The sequence below is a fragment of the Cervus elaphus genome, chromosome 9 (assembly GCF_910594005.1).
Source record: "Cervus elaphus chromosome 9, mCerEla1.1, whole genome shotgun sequence".
Lineage (NCBI taxonomy): Eukaryota > Metazoa > Chordata > Mammalia > Artiodactyla > Cervidae > Cervus > Cervus elaphus.
Genome location: NC_057823.1, coordinates 11,514,725 through 11,532,348, shown reverse-complemented (window position 1 = coordinate 11,532,348; position 17,624 = coordinate 11,514,725). Strand labels below are relative to the sequence as shown.

Here is a 17,624-nt window from a genome sequence, read left to right as displayed (position 1 = left end):
GCCTGTTGAGCCCGGCTGAGGACTCTGGTGACTTGGTAACCACACGGTCCTGACTCTTGTTAGTGCCTGGGCTTCTTGACCTCTGGCACAGATGCTGCTGCTTCTTACCTGGCTTCCTCCACCTTCCCGATGTGACCTATCTCCACCTCCAGCTCCATGCCTCTGCCTGTCCTCTTTCTAAACACAGCTGTGATCAACACTTCTTCCCATCCTCTTCTCAGTCCAACTGCTGGAGTAACATCACTGACACATTGCGTTGGCATCTGTTGTCCCAATACAGGTGAGTCACAGACACACTGCTCATGGTAGTTCTAGCTGTCTCCTGGGTGTCTGTATGCACGACCAACAGGTCTTTTTTAGACTCAAGGTAAGTCAGGGTGTCTCAACCTTGGCACTGCTGACATCTGGGGCCACATCATTCTCTGCTGTGGGGGACATCCTTTGCATCATAGGATGCTGAACAGTGTCCCTGGTGTCCACCCACTAGATTGATCCCTGCAGCGCTTCTCACTCTGCAGTCTGACAACCCAAAGTGTCTTCAGACATTGCCAAATGTTCTCTGGGGGAACAGTATGTCCCAGTTGAGAACTGCTAGGATAGCCCAAATCAAACCTGAAACTTGTGCTGACATTTGTCCAGCCCATGCTCTGTACCAAGTATGGGGCTGAGGATCCCGCAAACACCGTCTAATCTCCTGGTCATTGCCTCTATTTTATCTGTCCAGGGATGGATGACCACAGGGATCATGTGACTTGCCTGAGGTCACACAGCCAGGAAGCCTCCTCTCAGTGATTCCGCATCCCCAGGCCTCTCAGCTTGCTCCTCCTTCCTTGTCTCCACTCTCAGGACGGAAAAGCTGGGCTGACACCCTCTCCTCCTCACTTCCCTAGAAACTCACACCCAGCGAGGCACCAAGGAGGACATCCACCAGTGATGGCCTTGAGAGGTGGGATGGGGTGGGAATTGGGAGGGAGGCTCAGGAGTGAGGGCATGTACATATACCTATGACTGATTCATGTTGACTTATGGTAGAAACCAACACAATACTGTAAAGTGATTATCCTCCAATTAAAAGTAAAATTAAATAAAAAAAGAAAAAGCTCCAATGTGCTTTAAAACAAACCAAGTGGGAATTTCCTGCTGGTCCAGTGGTTAGGACTCCACACTGTCACTGCCAAGGGCTGAGGTTCAATCCCTGGTCAGGGAGCTAAAATCACACAAGCCACAGAGCACAGCCAAAAAAAGAAAAAAAAAAAATTAAGATTAAAAACAATAGCAACAATAACCAGGGCTTCCTTGGTGGCCCCCTGGCAAAGAATCTGCCTGCCAATGCAGTAGACAAGTGTTTGATTCCTGATCCGGGAACACCCCACATGCCACGGAGCAACTAAGCCTGTGCCACACAATTGCTAGACCACGCTCTAGAACCCGGGAGCCATAACTACTGAAGCCGGAGTGCCTACAGCCTGGGCTCCACGATGGGAGAAGATGCCACAATGAGAAGCCTGTGTCAAATAGTGAGAGAGTAGCACCCCTGGACTGCAACTAGAGAAAAACCTATGCAGCAATGAAGACCCAGCACAACCAAAATAAGTAAATAAACATTAACAAAACGAGACAAAACAACCAATGGGCTTCTTCTCTGGTCCAGTACCATCTACAGCTCCCCACTGCTCACCAGGTCAACCCTTAGGCACTCGGACTGGATGCCTCCAGCCTCCCTGTCTCACATCCCAAGGCCAGGGAAAGCCACCTGCCCAGCCACCTCCTCTGGTGTCTCTGTGCTGGAGCCCCACCCCCTCTCCTGCTGAAATCCAACCTCTCCCTGAAGTCCTAGCTCAGATGTCACATCCCTCACGTTGCCTCCTCTGGCCTCCCTTCTGCCTCCTCCTAGCAGCAAAGCTTCAATTATTTGTATGTCCTCTCCTTCACCTCGAAACACTACCCCCTCCCACTCTCGCCACCTACTGAGAACTTCATGAAATTGACAGAGAAAGAAATCAGCCACGATTACCACCCGCTGGGGCAAGTGGGGCATCTTACATTTGTTCTAGAATTCTCTCCTTCAACTTCTGAGCCCTCTGCCTCTTTCTGGAATTTGGGAAAGACCAGTGCCCTCATTTTTCCAAAACTCAAATTCAGGGATTTTCAGCCTCCTCCTCTGTCCTTATCTTAATCCAGACAGATGGTTTTGGATTCTGAAATTTCAGCCATTCACAATCACCTGTCACATTTTTGCCCTGACTAGGTCTTACCTTTCTGTTACTTAATAGTTTTCTCTCAGTGCTCTTCCTTTTAAGCCTTATTTATTTTAAGCAAAATTCATATTGCTGTTATTACACCCATGAGACTGGGGATTTAATGTTCAGGCCAAGTGTATTTTTTCTTCTACATATGAAAACAAATCTCTCATTTAATATAAATATATAAAACAGAAAATGAATAGAAAATGTTCCTCTGTGTGACATATAAAATTACCAGGCTTGAGTTCAGGTTCTTCTTCAGCATAAGCCACCTGTTCTCCTTGCTTGGCCCTGCAACAAACCTTCCTCTGCCCAAAATAAAACAAAATAAATAAAATTAAGACTAGTACACTGAATAGCTAAGGATACTTGTATCATGCTTTGGAAACCAGTCAGAGTATTTTCTGTAAGGTTCAGACTTGTAAAAATTCATTCATTCATTCACTGAAAATGTATTCTTTTCCTAGCTTGATTTAGGTATAATTGACAAATAAAACTTGTGTATATTCAGGATGTTCAATGTGATTTGACATTTATTCTCATTATTCAGATTTTAGCTGGAAAACTGATACCTAACCTCATATAGTAGAGACCTTTTACCTCATGGCAAAACCCTGTGTTACATCCCTTTACTGGTGGAAATGTCTGTGTCTACATGGAATCTCAGTTCCATGAGGACAGATATTTGGTCTGTTTTTATTCTCTGCTCTATTCCCAGCTCTAAAACAATGTTTAGGGCACAGTGGGTGCTTCACCATTGTATGGACTAATTCTGAGCCAACAGCTGCTCAGCTCAGCACTGGCTAGTCTTGGGGGGGCACTCTTAGGAAGACCCCAATCTCAAGGAGAGACAGAGCCAGGCTAAAGCAGGACTTGCCCATGGACCGGGTAGGGAAGTCTTGGCTTTCTCTGAACCAGGATGTGGAATTAGGAATCAGGATTTGCTGGTGAGGGAGAAGGCTGGAAGCTTCCCCGTGGTTAATAATAGCAGACAGCGCTTACGTAGTACTTACTGTAGCTAAAAAACAAAAGTGCTCCTTACACCTTGAAACAGGGTTTCTCAACCTGGGCCTTGTTGACTTTCTCTGCTGTGAGAGGCTCTCCTGTGTGGGCATCATAGGGTGTTTAGCAGCATCCCTGGCCTCGCACAAGATGCCAATAGTACCCCAGCTCCCAGATGTGATGATCAAACGTATCTCCAGACATTTCCAGAGGTGTCTAGGGAGCAGGGGTGGGGGGTATGGTGGCAGAATCGCCTTGGGTGAGAACAGCTTCCCTAAGGCATTCTGACAACTCCTGAGGTGGACATATAGTAAGTGAAGAAGCCATTTGAACTCTCTGCCTTCAGAGTCCACACCCTAACCACTGTGCTACACAGCTTTGCATTTGACCTTGACCCCTGGCTCTGTCTTCTGAGAGTCCAGCACTGCTCTGGGCCTGCTCCATCTCTTGGTCCTTCTACCAGGCTAACCAGACCTCCTGCCTCATCAGCCCCCTGAGCCGGGACTGGCTCACCTGCCCTTCACTAAGTCTGTAACTGCATCCAGAACTTATTTTTTTTTGATAAATCAAAAGTCTTCAGAATGGTGGTCCTCCGGGGGAAGAAATCTGAACGTCTTTGCCCTTTCTTCAATTTCTTTATGGTTTACTATAGTTTTAACTCTGGAGCTCATTAAGAGGGGACCATTATTTTCTCATAGCTTCAGGCTTCTCTGTTTGACCTGGCCCTTGCCTGAATCTGGACAGTCTTGAGGGGAGATGTCTCCCCTCAAGCCTGCAGCCTATGCCTCAGGTTTCCTAGATGGCCCTGAAATAAAAGCTTCGGTCTTTGTTCTCCAGGGTTTTTTTCTCCCTCCTTTGACAGACAGTTTTGGGCATCCGGTATGTGCAAGGTCATTTGCTTTGCCCTGGGAAGACCATGGGGAGCTGGAGGCCAGCTGTGAGTCCTCCTACCTGCCTGCCCTCTTGCCGAGGTCAGGCAATGGTATCTGCCTCATGTCTGGAGACTGGCTGACTCTGCCGGGCACATCTGGAGCAGGTGGGCTGGCCAAGGACAGCATCCTAGCTGGAGGGGTCAGGGTGGCTGGCAGGAGATGGCTGAAGTGGGAGGAGCAGAAAAAGAGTCTGTGGTGCTTGTTGAATTTGGAAATCCTCCTGGTTGCAGAGCCACAGGTGGGTGGATTGGACCTGAGATCCAGAGGGAGCAGGAGAGCTGGCTCCCAAGGGCTGTTGGAGTTTGAGAATTTCTGGGGATCCCAGAGGAGGCTCCTGGGGGCCTGAGGGTGCTGGCTTAGGGACCCCTGTTCCAGCTTGGGAGCAGGCCCGGGACTGGGGGCCATGAGGGGTGCTGGTGTGGGAGATGGGTCCTAGAGAGTGGTCCAGAGGGGGATATAGGCGCCAAAGGCAGTCAGGGTGGCAGGAAGCCTGATGGTTTGGGGCCTCTGGGTATCTTAAGTCTGTCTCTTCACCTGTCTCTGTCTCTATCTCAGCATCTTGTTCTCCATCTTTCCAGCTGTCACTGTCTCTCACTGGGGCCTCTGGGGTCTTTCCCTTTCTGCTCCTGTCCACGCCTCCATGTCTCCACGTCTCTCATTTTCTCCGGTCTCCGGGGGCCGCGCCTCGGTCCCCGCCCAGAGGCTGTTGAGATCGGGGGCGTGCCCGGGGCGGGCCTCCCGTCGCGGCCGGCCGGCGGGGCGGGTTAAAGGGCTGGGTTGCCCGACTGCGCGGTCAGAGCCCGAGGTTGCGGTTCAGGCAGATCCGGATCGAGGGCGGGAGGCCGAGATCCGCAGGGTGAGTGCGTGTGGGGAGGGGCCGGCTGTAACCTAAGAGCGGCGGCCTCCCAGCGCGGTAAGCCGAGGGGCACCAGCTCCCGGGCTGGTACCGCGGGCGCGAGGGGCTGCGCGCGGCGGCTGGCGGGGCACCGCGGGCCCCAGGGATCCCCAGGACCCAAGAGGGGACTGCCTGTAAGGGACTCGGGTGTGTGTGTGTGTATCCCCGACCGCCTCTGCATCTGTGCGAGGTTTCTCCTGTTGTGAGCCTAGGAGTCCTGGATACATGCTTCTCTCTGGGAGTCCATGCAGACCCAGGTCTTAAGAAGGCACTCCTCATCGGGTCATGGTAGACGGGTCCAAGTCCAGCCCTATGACGCCTCCTTAAGACTGATGGGGGTCACTGGGATTTCACTTCACCTTTTCTTAAAGGGAAGGCTGCATGCCGCTGATGAACTTTAGGCTTGTGGTCCTGCCTGGGTCACACACCTCGCAGGCATAGAGCCTCCAAGAGTCCCTCTATGAAAAGAGGATGCCTGCCTGGGTCCCCACAGTTGGCTGTGAGGATTGTGTGAGGTCCTGCCATTGTTCCCAGCTGATGTCTGTTGTATGATGAAGAGATAATGTTCCGTTGTGTCCCAGGGGTCTGAACCGGCCCACTTGGACCAGGGGATGGTTAGCCAGCTGGCAGGACCGCAAGGCAACTGAAGCCCATCAGCTGATAAGTCTCGGGCTGGAGGTAGGAGGGAAACAGTTGGGGAGCTGGGATTTGAACAAACCAGCCCTGGCTGACCCCAAAATCCTGGGTACTTTCCGATGGTTGCAGCCTCTCAGTATAGCCCAGCTTGGGTTTCCAAGCAGTAACGTTAGATCCAGACGAGTGTCCGGCCGTGACCTGAGTTTGTATCTGAGGAGGTGCTTGGATGACTCTGGGGACATTCAGAGAATGGGACCCCATTTCTCCTCCCTGTTAAGACTCGGGCATGGTTCTCTAAATCCTCGAATGGCAGGGTAACAATAATGAATGTGATGGCAGTACCAATAGCCATGAGAGATACCTTTGATCAAGAAGCACTGAGCTGAGCAGATTAAAAATTACAGAAATGTCATCTCAGCTCTAGGAGGTGGGTAATACGGTTCCTGTCTTTTGGATGAGGAAACTGAGGCTCCACGAGGTGTATGGACACTCCTGAGGTCACACAGCTAAGAGGCAGAGCGTCATGGAGTCCTTTTCAAGGTGCATATCCAAGTGTGGTTACTCTGGATGGGCAGAGACAATTGCAGCCCTGGAATGCTCTAGATTACTGGTGTCTTTTAAGCTCCTTTTTCTGTCAAGATTTCCTTTGGGCCAAAGTAACTGCAGGCAAACACCTACAATATGCCCAAAGCTGTGTTGAGATGCCCCGACTTCACACCCTGAACTTCCAACTTGGCCCTGCCCTTGTAATTGCCCCCCTGAATCTCTTTCTCTGAACCCAAGAAATTTGGGGGTAGGCCCCCTTCCAGCTCATACCATCTGGGGCTTGGCACTTTGGAAAAATAAGAGTTGTGCCTGGGACAGCCCTTTGGCGTCGAGGGGGGTCACAGGGGCAGACCGTCTTGACTAAAGGCTGCGAGACGGGATGGAGAGCAGGGCTGGAATGTGAGGTATTGGGGCCAGTCAGTGTTGGGTGCTTGCCAGGCCACTTTGTGGGTGGGGGCAGAGGTAGGATGCGTAGTACCTGTAGGTCAAGGAGAGGCAGACATATGGTTTCTGGTGGGTCGGGGTCCACATTACTGCATTCCTTCTCAGGAGTCCGCAGGCCTTGTATGACGAGTCCCCGTTTGCAGGCTGGGCTAACCTGACAAACCAGCGCTCCATGGGCGTGGGCTGGCTTTGGAGCCAGTCACTGGCATCTTCAACTTCAGATAATGACTGCCCAAGTAGGGTGGGTGGGGTCACCTCTGTCAGGGCAGGTCTGCTGAAGGGCCTTTCTTGGCTTCTGGAATGAGATTGGGGGCTGGTGCAGAGAGGGACAGGCGTGCCAGCTTCCCACATGGTCTTGAGAGTGTCAGCTTTGAATTTCTCTCACTTCCATAAAATGCTAATAGAAATAGGAATAATGGCTGAAATTTTGCATGCTGTGTGTCAAGCCTTATCTCACTGAAGTGTTCCAAACATCCTTAAGGGGTAGATCCTGTTATTATTAACCCATTTTACAGATTGGAAAATGGAAGCTGAGGATGGGGACTGGGCTCACCCCAGGCTGCTTACTTGGGGAGGGGCAGAGCTGTGATTTGAATCCAAAATGCATTTTGAAGGATAATGCAACCCCCTAACACCTCTTCATTTTATTTTTAATTTTTTTTAGTTGAAGTACAATATATATGCTGGAAAGGGCACATTCTAGAACTGGTGTGTCCTCACAGTGAACCCACACGTGTCACCAGCACCCATATTAAGAAAAGGAGTAGCTGCCTGCATTCCCAAATATGCTTCTCTGTTCTTTTTTGTATTCATTTTGATTATGGTTTATCATAGGATATTGAATATAGTTCACTGTGCTATCAATTAATTGTTCTTAAAAAATAGAGAGTTATATTTTTATTTATTTTTTTAAAATTTAACTTTATTTCTTTTTAAATGGAAGATAATTGCTTTACAATGTTGTGTTGGTTTCTGTGATACATCATCATGAGTCAGCCAAAGGGATACACATGTCCCTTCCCTCCTGAACCTCCCTCCCACCTCCCACCCCATCCCTACGCTCTAGGTTGTCACAGAGCACCAGGTTGAACACCCTGTTATATAGTAACTTCCCATTAGCTCTCTGTTTTACATTTGGTAGCATATATATTTCAATGCTCCCCTCCCAGTTCTAGACTTTACCTTTTAGAGCAGTGTTAGGTTTAAAGAAAAACTACCCAGAAAGTACAGAGCTCCCACACCTGCCCTCCCCGCCCCCTCACCGCCCAACTCCTTGTTATTAACATCTCCCATCAGCCTGGTGCATTTGTTACAGTTGATGAACCAATATAGAACATTATTACTAACCAAAGTCCAAAGTTTAAAGTAGAGTTCATTCTTTGGGTTGTACAACTCACTAATTTTCACAGTTAAATCATTTTTGAGTGGTCAGTGTGTGCTCAGTTCAGTTCAGTTCAGCTGCTCAGTCATCTCTGACTCTTTGCGACCCCATTGACCGCAGCACGCCAGGCTTCCCCGTCCATCACCAGCTCCTGGAGTCCACCCAAACTCATGTCCATTGAGTCGGTCATGCCACCCAACCATCTCATCCTCTGTCATCCCCTTCTCCTTCTGACTTCAACCTTTCCCAGTATCAGGGTCTTTTCAAATGAGTCAGCTCTTCACATCAGGTGCCAAAGTATTGGAGTTTCAACTTCAGCATCAGTCCTTCCAATGAATATTCATGACTGATTTCATTTAAGATGGACTGGTTGGATCTCCTTGCAGTCCAAGGGACTCTCAAGAGTCTGCTCCAACACCACAGTTCAAAAGTGTCCATTCTTCGGTGCTCAGCTTTCTTTATATTCCAACTCTCACATGCATACATGACTACTGAAAAAATCATAGCTTTGACTAGATGGACCTTTTTTGGCAAAGTAATGTCTCTGCTTTTTAATATGCTGTCTAGGTTGGTCATAACGTTTCTTCCAAGGAGCAACTGTCTTAATTTCATGGCTGCAGTCACCATCTACAGTGATTTTGAAGCCCAAAAAGATAAAGTTTGTCACTGTTTCCATTGTTTCCCCATCTATTTGCCATGAAGTGATGGGACCAGATGCCATGATCTTAGCTTTCTGAATGTTGAGTTTTAAGCTAACTTTTTTACTCTCCTCTTTCACTTTCATCAAGAGGCTCTTTAGTTCTTCTTTGCTTTTGGCCATAAGGGTGGTGTCATCTGCATATCTGAGGTTATTGATATTTCTCCCAGCAATCTTGATTCCAGCTTGTACTTCTTCCAGCCCAGCGTTTCTCATGATGTACTCTGCATATAAGTTACATAAGCAGGGTGACAATATACAGCCTTGACATACTCCTTTCCCTATTTGGAACCAGTCTGTTGTTCCATGTCCAGTTCTAACTGTTGCTTCCTGACCTGCATACAGATTTCTCAGGAGGCAGGTCAGGTGGTCTGGTATTCCCATCTCTTTCAGAATTTTCCAGTTTGTTGGAAAGTCAAAGGCTTTGGCATAAAGCCTCTCAATAAAGCAGAAGTAGATGTTTACTTCTACTACTGCTACTTCAATATGTGCTCAGGGAATAGAAAATCAAAAAGTCCCCCAAAATTGGAGAGGGAAAGGTAAGTCTCTCTTCCAGTCCTACTCCCAGTTCTTCCAGTTTCCTTCCAGAGGGGGCCACCATGACAAATTTCTCATGGGCCCTCAAACTTTTTATTGCACTTAAAAAATTGAGGCAAAATGCATCTAATATAAAACAACTAAAAATATTTTTGTTTTTAGTTATTTATTTATTTGACTGTGCTGGGTCTTAGTTGCTGGATGCAGGATCTTCGATCTTCATTGCAACATGCAGGATCTTGTAGCTGCAGCATATGAAATCTAGTTCCCCAACTGGGGATCAAACCTGGGCCCCCCAGCATTGGGAGCTGGGAGTCTTAGCCACTGGACCACCAGGGAAGTCCCTAAAATAGCTATTTTAAAGGGAACAATTCAGTGGCATTTAGTATCAAAATATTCACAATGTTGTACAATCATTGCAGGTATCTATTTCCAAACATTTTCGTCAGCCTGAAAGGAGACCCCATGCCCATTAGCAGTCACTTCCCCTTCCCCACCCCCAGGCCCTGGCAACCATGAATCTGCTTTCTGTCTCTATGGATTTACCTACTCTGGATATCTCATATGAATCGGATTATACAGTTCATGGGCTTTTGTGTCTTGCTTCTTTCACTCAGCATGATGTTTCTGAGGTTCATCCATGATGTAGCATGTGTCAGGGCTTCATTCCTTTTTGTGGCTGAGTGATATTCCATTGTGTAAATACACTATATGATATTTATCTGCGATCAATTGATGGACCTTTGGGTTGCTCCCATCTTTTGATGATTGTGAACAGTGCTGCTATGAATATTTGTACACAAGTATCTAAGTCACTATTTTCAATTCTTTTGGCTATACCCCTCAGGCTTCCCTGATAGCTCAGTTGGTAAAGAATCTGCCTGCAATGCCAGAGACCCTGGTTCAATTCCTGGGTTGGGAAGCTCCACTGGAGAAGGGATAGGCTACCCTCTCCAGTATTCTTGGGCTTCCCTTGTGGCTCAGCTGGTAAAGAATCCACCTGCAATGCTGGAGACCCCGGTTCAATTCCTGGGTTGGGAAGCTCTACTGGAGAAGGGAAAGGCTACCCACTCCAGTATTCTGGCCTGGAGAATTACATGTATTCTATAGTCCATGAGGTCACAAAGAGTCAGACACAACTGAGTGACTTTCACTTTACTAGGAGTGGAATTGCCGGGTTATCAGGTGATTCTGTATTTAACTTTTTGTGAGATCACCAAACTGTTTCCCACAGCAGCTGCAGCACCTCAAAACCTTCTTTTGGGGGAGGGGCATTGGACAGACATGCTCTTGTTTGAGGAACCCAGCTGAGAGAAGTAGAGGACTTCCTCAATGCACCCATTTATTTAGCCCTTCCCATTAGTATCAGATGGACCTCTTTCTTTTATTCCCATTATGTGGATGGGAAGGTCAAGGCTCCCAGGGTGGAGAACTGATTGGGGACCCACAGCATGTTTGTTTTTTTCTGCTAGGAGTAGAGCTGATGTCTGCCCTGGGAAAGACTGCAGCCTGTACCTGGCCTGGGGGGTGATGAGGTGGGGACAGGGTTTCTCTGGGCCTCCCCATCCAGCAACCCACCTGGAGCAGGGACCCCTTTTCCATGGATCATGCTTTATCTTGTTCCAACTTCTCCGCATTTCAATTCAGGAAGACATTTCATGGGTTGGGATGTCTGCTGGGATTTTCCTGGGTGGAGGAGGGGGCTTTTGCTGCAACTCCACTGAAGAACCCCTCAGTTTCCTCTGAGGGTTACTAGAAAGATGAAAGACATGCCTAACTATGAAAGCCACTGCATACAGCAGGTACTCAACAATTCTGTCAAGAACAAAGGATGGGAGGTGGAGGATTGCAGTAAAATGAACTGTTAGGGGGGCAGGGCTGGGCCTGGAGGATGAGGGGAAGCCAGCATGGGCAGAGCTGGGGGAAAGACATGCCAGGTGGAGGGAACAGCACGTGCAAAGGCTCAGAGGTAGGAATGGACTTGGCCTGTGGCTGCAGTGGCCAGAGTTGAGTGAGTCGGGGGGAGGTAGGGGGAGACACAATTGGAAGGGGGTCAGTAGTGGCAGGCTATACAGGGGACTGGGATCCAAGGAAAGGAGGCTGAATTGTTTTCAGAGTAAAATAGGGGGAGCATAGGAGGAAGGGGAAAATTATGTCTGATTTGATTTTAGAAAGAGCCTTCTGGCTCCTGTGTGGAGAAGAGATTGCTGGCAGCCAAAGATGGAGCTCAGGGCACCAATGCGAGGAGGCTACCACAGTGGTGACAGAGGTTGGAAAGATGGGGATGGAGAAAAATGAATGGAAGCGAAGGATGTTTAGGATGGAGCTGATGACAGATTGGATGGAGGAAGAAGGAGGGAGGTAGGAGGTGAGGTGCATCTGAGGGTCTGGGGGCTACCTTTGGGGGACTATCCAAGAGCCGGCTGGAACTATTGTGGGGAGCACTGAGGCACGGGAGGTACCTCAGAGATGGGTCTTGGTGGCCAGGGGAGGCGTTGAGAGTCTCAGGAGGTGTGCACAGAAGGCGAGGAGAGGACCACGCAGGCCCAAGCTCTAAGGAACACCAGCATTTACAAACTGAGTGAGAAAAACAGGGGCCAGGTCCAAAACAGACTGAGAAGAGGCATCTTTGTGGCTGAGGTGGAGGATGGGCAGGGTTCCCCTCCCAACAGGCTTTGGATGCCAGGGTTGGGGAGTGGGGAGGCATGGAGGGAGTTTGACCAAGGGCATGACAAGCCTTTAGAAAGGTTGTGTATGTGGTGGCTGGGATGGGAGGCAGACTGCAACCAGGGTTAGATGTGATGTTATATATATATAACATTTTATTGAAATATAGTTACTTTAAGGCTTCCTAGGTGGCACAGAGGTAAAGAATCTGCATGCCAAGCAGAAGATGCAAGAGATGAGGGTTTGATCCCTGGTTGGGGAAGATTCGGCCGGAGAAGGAACTGGAAACCCACCCCAATATTCTTGCCTGGAAAATCTATGGACAGAGGAGTCTGGTGGGCTACAGTCCATGGTGTTGCAGAGAGCTGGACATGACTTAGTGACTAAACCACCACCATAGTTACTTTACAATGTTGTGTTAGCTTCTGCTGTATAGCAAAGTAAATCAGCTATATTGATACATACATGTAGATCCACTCTTTTTAAAATTCTCTTCCCATATAGGTCATTATAGAGCATTGAGTAGGTTTTCCTGTGATATACAGTAGGTCCTTCTAAGTTACCTATTTTATATGTAGTAGTGTGTTTATGTCAATTCCAACCTTTCAGTTTATCCCATCCCCCTTCCCTCTTTGGTGTTCATCATTGTTCTTGTTCAATCACGATATCGTATCTGACTCTTTGTGACCTCATAGACTGTAGCATGCCAGGCTTCCCTGTCCTTCACTATCTCCTGGAGTTTGCTCAAACTCATGTCCATTGAGTCGGTCATGCCATCCAACCGTCTCATCCTCTGTTGCTCCCTTCTCCTCCTGCCCTCAATCTTTCTCAGCATCAGAGTTTTTTTTCCCAATGAGTTGGCTCTTCACACCAGGTTGCCAAAGTATTGGAGTATAGTACTGGAGCTTCAGCTGATGTCCATAGCTGAATATATTGAATCCAACCCACCCCCAGGAGTCTTGGACCTGTCAGGATGGTGACCTTGACCCCAGCATTCCACTCCAGACTACACACTGGCGTGGTCAAACCTGATGGACTCAGAGATCACCTCAAACAGCCACCCCCATTTCCAGATGGGGGAACTCGAGGTAACAGTTAAAGCCAGGCAGTGGAAGAGTCAGGATTAGAACCCAGCTGCTTACAGTGTATGTGTGTGTGTGCGCACGTGTGCATACTTAGTAAAAAAGTCCCCTTTGTCCCCCTAGGTTCCTCTTTACAACCTGGCCTTTGTGAAGGCCTCTCAGATATTCCTCCCCTGAAAGGCCTTCCTGGACCACTGCTGGACATGACTGAAGCAACTTAGCTTGCATGTACTTACCCACTAGCTGGCTTCCTGGTATAACTGGGAAAAATCATTACCCAGTGAAATCAGTAAAGAAATAATTACCCATGGCTACTTACTGTGGAGCATGTCACCTCGAGTCATCCATGGGAGAGGTGGCCCACATTCAGTTCAGTTCAGTTCAGTTGCTCAGTCGTGTCCGACTCTTTGTGACCCCATGAATCCCAGCACGCCAGGCCTCCTTGTCCATCACCAACTCCCGGAGTTTACTCAAACTCATGCCCTTTGAGTCGGTGATGCCATCCAGCCATCTCATCCTCTGTCGTCCCCTTCTCCTCCTGCCCCCAGTCCCTCCCAGCATCAAGGTCTTTTCCAATGAGTCAACTCTTCGCATGAGGTGGCCAAAGTACTGGAGTTTCAGCTTCAGCATCAGTCCTTCCAATGAACATCCAGGGCTGATCACCTTTAGAATGGACTGGCTGGGTCTCCTTGCAGTCCAAGTGACTCTCAAGAGTCTTCTCCAACACCACAGTTCAAAAGCATCAAATTTTCGGCGCTCAGCTTTCCTCACAGTCCAACTCTCACATCCATACATGACCACTGGAAAAACCATACCCTTGACCAGACGGACCTTTGTTGGCAAAGTAATGTCTCTGCTTTTGAATATGCTATCTAGGTTGGTCATAACTTTCCTTCCAAGGAGTAAGCATCGTTTAATTTCATGGTTGCAATCACCATCTACAGTGATTTTGGAGCCCAGAAAAATAAAGTCTGACACTGTTTCCACTGTCTCCCCATCTATTTCCCATGAAGTGATGGGACCAGATGCCATGATCTTAGTTTTCTGAATGTTGAGCTTTAAGCCAACTTTTTCACTCTCCTCTTTCACTTTCATCAAGAGGCTTTTTAGTTCCTCTTCACTTTCTGCCATAAGGGTAGTATCATCTGCATATCTGAGGTTATTGATATTTCTCCCGGCAATCTTGATTCCAGCTTGTGCTTCCTCCAGCCCAGCCTTTCTCATGATGTACTCTGCATATAATAAGTTAAATAAGCAAGGTGACAATATACAGCCTTGACATTCTCGTTTTCCTATTTGGAACCAGTCTGTTGTTCCATGTCCAGTTCTAACTGTTGCTTCCTGACCTGCATACAGGTTTCTCAGGAGGCAGGTCAGGTGGTCTGGTATTCCCATCTCTTTCAGAATTTTCCACAGTTTATTGTGATCCACAGAGTCGAAGGCTTTGGCGTAGTCAATAAAGCAGAAATATATGTTTTTCTGGAACTCTCTTGCTTTTTCCATGATCCATCGGATATTGGCAATTTCATCTCTGGTTCCTCTGCCTTTTCTAAAACCAGCTTGAACATCTGGAAGTTCACGGTTCATGTATTGTTGAAGCCTGGCTTGGAGAAATTTGAGCATTACTTTACTAGCATGTGAGATGAGTGCAATTATGCGGTAGTTTGAGCATGTGGCCCTAATTTAGAGCTTTTGCCTGGGACTTGCGACTTGGAGCTCTCCGTGTTTCATTAGGGAGGGTTGCTTATCCCCCACCCCTCCCTCTTTCCCTTCTTCACCTCCTCAGCCTTCCAGAGGACACATTGCCTACATCAGTCTGTATTTTTAAAACAAAATTTTTTTGGTGCTGATCATTTTTAGTCTTTATTGAATTTGTTACAAAATTGCATGTGTGTGTGTGTGTGCTCAATTGTGTCTGACTCTTTGCGACCCTTTGGACTGTAGCCCACCAGGCTCCTCTGTCCATGGGATTTTCCAGGCAAAAATATTGTAGCAGGTTGCCATGTCCTCCTCCAGGGGATCTTCCCAACACAGGGATCAAACCCACATCTCCTGTGTCTCCTGCATTACAGGTGGATTCTTTACCTACTGAGCCATTGGGGAAGCCCCTGTTACAACATTGCTTTTGCTTCATCTTTTGGTTTTTTGACTATGAGGCATGTGAGATCTTAGGCCCCTGACCAGGGGTTGAACCCACACCCCCTGTGTTGGAAGACAAAGTCTTAACCACTGGACTGCCAGGGAAGTCCTTGTCTATATTTTTGAAAGGAATTTTAATTGTGGTAAAAAAAAAAACAAAACATTTACCATCTTAATCATTTTAAGTGTATGGTTCAGTGGTATTAAGTACATTCACAGCATGGTGCAATCGTCACCACCAACCATCTCCTGAACTTTTACATCTTCCCTAGTTAAAACCCTGGATCTGTTACACACTAACTTCCTATTCCCTCCCCCAGGCTCTGGCAACTATCATCCTACTTTCTGTGTCTATGAATTTGACCCCTCCAGGGACCTCATTTGAGGATATCATACATTATTTTCCCTCTGTGTCTGGCTTATTTACTTTAGCATAATGTCATCAAGGTTCATTGATGTTATAGCACATGTGACAATCTCCTTCTAAAGGCTGCATAATATTCTACTCTGAGGTTTCCAGGTGGTGCTAGAGGTAAAGAACCTGCCTGCCAATGCAGGAGACATAAGTGATGAAAGTTCGATCCCTGGGTTGGGAAGCTCCGCTGGAGAAGGACATGGCAACCCACTCCAGTATTCTTGCCTGGAGAATTCCATGGACAGAGGTGGGCTACAGTCCATGGAGTCACAAAGAGTGGGACATGACTAAAGAGACAGCTCACACATATGCAATATTCTGATGTATGAATGGACCACATTAAAAAAAAAAGCAGTTTATTGTGTGTTTGGGTGTAGCCAATTAACAATGTTGTGACAGTTTCAGGTGGACAGGGAAGGGATTCAGTCAAACACATGATGTATCCCTTCTCTCCCAACTCCCCTCCCATCCAGGGTACCACATAACATTATGAGCAGAGTTCCATGTACTACACAGTAGGTCCCTGTTGGTTGTCCATTTTAAATACAGCACAGTGTACATGTGAATGGACCACATTTTATTTATCCATTCTTTCATCGACAGATGCTTGGGTTGCTTCCAATTTTTGGCTATTGGCAATTTTGGCTCCTCCATGAACATGAGTGTACCCATACCTATCTGAGTCTCTGCTTTCACTTCTTTTGAGGATCTATCCAGAAGTGGGATTGCTAGAACATATGGTAATTTTTGTGTTTAATTTTTTTGAATAACAGCCATAATGTTCTCCATTTTCCATTCCCTCCAGCAATGCATAGGTTTCCAATTTCTTCACATGCTTGCAAACACTTGGAAGTTGGACTTTGGCTGGTGGAAGAGCCAGTGAGTCAGAGCCCCTAGTGGGGGGCACCCCTGGCAGAGGTGGGGGAGGTTGAGGACACAAGCGAGAACTTGCTCTGCAGGGTTCCATTAGCTGTGTTGTCCAAGGAGGTAGGGGCACAGAGGGAACCCTTGGCTCATAGGATGGAGTGGAAGAGATTGATGAGCGCAGGACTTGAGCATTTTCAGCAATCTCCTTGATGTTGTCTGAGATCCATGGGCCCTCAAACGTGATTGAAGTTGGCCTTGGGGGAGGGGGGGAGGTTCAGAGGACCCACCTGCTCCCTGTCTCCCTTGAATTAGAGGCACTGAGCTTGAATTGTCTTGACAATGGAAAGAATGACAGGACCTGCCTCCAAGGATTGCGTTAAGGTTCCAAGAAATGAGGCACCACCCAGACGGCACATAGTAAATGCTCCATGCCTGCTCACTGTGTTCCTAATATTATTGCTACCCACCCAGTCTGTTTTGGTTTCTTCAGGGCAAGGATTTGAGTGCAAGTAGTTTATTCGAGAAGTGATCACAGAAAAGACCAGTAAGCAGGGAGGAAGTGAACCCTAATGAACTGCAAACAGGGACTCAAACAAATACATATACATGCATGGTCATAGTAGCACACGTCACGGGTAGCCAAAAAGGTGGAAACAGAGACTTCCCTGGTGGTCCAGTGGTTAGGACTCTGTTTCCAATGTAGGGGACAAGGGTTCGATCCCTGGTGGGGAACTAAGATGCTACATGTGTGGCCAAGCCAAAATGAAACAAAATAAAACAAAAGCCATCCTAAATGTCCAACAGATGAATGGATAAACAAAATGTGCTACATTCTTACAAAGAACTATTACTAGCAGTACAAGAAATGAAGCACTGATACATGTTACAAGGTGATGAACTTTGAAAGCATTGTGCTGAGTGAAGGCAGGTACAAAAGACGTAAAAGGTTGCAGTGTTTGATTCCATTTATATGAAATGTCCAGAACAGACAAATCCGTAGAGACAAAAAAAGAAAAGAAAAAGATTAGTGATTGCCAGGGGTGGGTGGAGGGGAGAGTGGACTGCTGATGGGGTCGGGGTCTCCTTTTGGGGTGATGGAAATGTTTCGGAACTAGGTTAGAAGTGGTGGTTGCATAGCGCT

General features: G+C 47.6%; 1 protein-coding gene across 1 annotated transcript in view; it reads left to right on the top strand.

The window, feature by feature from the left end:
• The first annotated feature begins 4,911 nt into the window (after window positions 1-4,911).
• The window catches only part of LOC122699326 (cytochrome P450 4F22), a 36,759-nt gene continuing 24,046 nt past the window's right edge, over window positions 4,912-17,624 (top strand). The window contains exon 1 of the mRNA XM_043911141.1: window positions 4,912-5,033. The gene's annotated coding sequence lies outside the window, so the exon portion shown is untranslated. The remainder of the gene's footprint in view (window positions 5,034-17,624) is intronic.